The following is a 2,521-nucleotide window of genomic DNA, read 5'->3' as shown; positions in this document are numbered from 1 at the left end:
GTTGGCTTTGCCATGGGACCAAGCCAGGGCACCCCTAACTGCCAGACTCCTGTCTCCGGAAATACCATTGATGCTGGGCTTGAGGTTTTGGGAATGTCACACTTGGGGTCATGCAGAGAAGATGCTCTTAGCTTATCCCAGTTCCTCCTCACTGCTGCTGCTACAGCTACTGCTGCTGCCATCTCTCTGCCAATCCTCGCACCTCCCCATTGAGATTGCCAGTTTTCAGATGTGTGGCTGCTGTCCACATAATATTTTACATCTTGTTTTACATTTCTTTCAAGAACAGAGTGAGTCTGTGGAACTGACCCAATGCAGCTGTGGCATTTGTCCAGGACATAATATTATTTTTAAAGTGATCTAATTTATCCAATTTCTCTTTCAGGTTGACAACTCTGAAACTAAATAAACCATTGCTTGGGTCCCATTAATAGTAAGTTACCATGAGATTTTACTGATACATAGGCAAGGTCTGTGTCCTTTTGTTAGCATGGAAAATTGCAGAATATAGACTTTCATCCATAAACCCTTAAAGACATATGGTAGTAAAATCTTTAGAAGGGAAATGGCTGATATCATTGCCCGTGCTCTGTAGAGTAAGTAGACTTTCAGTAGAGCATGACAAGCTACCTTGTGGGGCTATTGAGATGTAAGGTCTGCAAAGTGCAGGGGGCTCATTACAGATTTTATCAGCCCTATATTTCCAAGGCTGGAATGGACAAGCCTGGATGGTTAAGGTGGGCAGAGAAGTAAGCAGTAGGTTTCTTTCTTGAGACTACTCCTCTGTCTTTCCCATTTCATATAAGCCACCAAGGGAATGCTATTCCTTTGCTGGTAGATGTCAAGTCTTCCACTGGCAACATAGGTATTGCCTGTTTCTTAGAATGAAAATTGCCTCTCATATTGACAACACAAACTCTAAAAATTAAGAATGTAGAAACGGGGCTGGTGAGGTGGCGCTAGAGGTAAGATGTCTGCCTTGCAAGCGCTAGCCAAGGAAGGACTGCGGTTTGATCCCCTGGTGTCCCATATGGTCCCCCCAAGCCAGGGGCAATTTCTGAGCTCTTAGCCAGGAGTAACCCCTGAGCATCAAAACGGGTGTGCCCCCCCCCAAAAAAAAGAATGTAGAAACAATCAGACAAAAACCCATAGACTGGGTTTAAAAAAATTGAATACATTATTGTAATAATGCCCAGAGACAATAGAGATGAGGGCTGAAGGGACTGCTCTCAATGTGAAGCTCACCACATAGAGTGGAGAGTTTAGTCAGAGAGATGACTACACTATCATGACAATCTTAATGAGTGAGAGAAGTAGAATGCTTGTCTCAAATACAGGCAGGGCTTGGGAAGGAGGGAGCGGAGGCATTGATGGTAGAAATGTTGCATTGGTTAAGGGGAGGGTGTTCTGTTTATGACTGAAACTCAACTACAATCATGCTTGTAATCATGGGTGCATAAATAAAAATTTTATAAATAAAAACTCATAGAGGGGGCCGGAGAGATAGCATGGAGGTAAGGCATTTGCCTTTCATGCAGAAGGACGGTGGTTCAAATCCCGGCATTCCACATGGTTCCCCAAGTCTGCCAGGAGCGATTTCTGAGCCTAGAACCAGGAGTAACTCCTGAGCGCTGCCAGGTGTGACCCCAAAACTAAAACTAAAACAAAAACATAAACAAAACAAAACAAACAAACAAACTCATAGAGCACAGTTTGGCAAGACAACCCATCCTTAGACGGACCCACTTTGAATATTGGCATGATTCCTTTCTTTACAAAAAATTTTACTTCTGGTGCTCGCTTCGGCAGCACATATACTAAAATTGGAACAATACAGAGAAGATTAGCATGGCCCCTGCGCAAAAATGACATGCAAATTCATGAAGCATTCCATATTAAAAATTTTTTTTTACTTCTGTCATTCTGTCCTATCTTGGATCTCACTAATGAATTATTTTCTTTTCTTTTTTTTTTTTTTTTTTGGTTTTTGGGCCACACCCGGTAACGCTCAGGGGTTACTCCTGGCTATGCGCTCAGAAGTCGCTCCTGGCTTGGGGGACCATATGGGACGCCGGGGGATCGAACCGCGGTCCGTCCGAGGCTAGCGCAGGCAAGGCAGGCACCTTACCGTTAGCGCCACCGCCCGGCCCCATGAATTATTTTCTTTAGATGGTAGTTGGGGGTGGGGGCACCTGGTGATGTTCAGTGGTTACTCACTGCTCTGCACTCAAGATTACTTCTGGTAGTACTCTGGGGACCATATGAGATGCCAGGTATCCAACCCACATTGGCCACATGCAAAGCAAAAACTCCTCTCTATACCTATACTCTGTACTCTATGGGGCTCCAGTCCTACAAATGAATATACTTAACAACTACAACACTGTCACTTTCTTTATATAATATCAGGCCATGTCCACCACTAAAGAGCAAATGGCCCTCAATCAACTTTTGTCTATTAAACCACATTCCAGCAAGTGGGTTCTTTACATGAACCCCTTTTGGCAATGTGGTAACATGT

General features: G+C 44.0%; 1 non-coding gene across 1 annotated transcript; it reads left to right on the top strand.

Annotated features, from left to right (window-relative positions):
* Window positions 1-1,793: 1,793 nt before the first annotated feature.
* LOC126023558 (U6 spliceosomal RNA) lies at window positions 1,794-1,900 on the top strand. Its single transcript, XR_007500673.1, has one exon. It is a non-coding gene; the product is annotated as a U6 spliceosomal RNA (small nuclear RNA).
* The last annotated feature ends 621 nt before the right edge of the window (window positions 1,901-2,521 follow it).

This window comes from Suncus etruscus, chromosome 11 (assembly GCF_024139225.1).
Source record: "Suncus etruscus isolate mSunEtr1 chromosome 11, mSunEtr1.pri.cur, whole genome shotgun sequence".
In the NCBI taxonomy this organism is placed as follows: domain Eukaryota; kingdom Metazoa; phylum Chordata; class Mammalia; order Eulipotyphla; family Soricidae; genus Suncus; species Suncus etruscus.
This window is presented reverse-complemented; position numbering and strand designations above follow the sequence as displayed.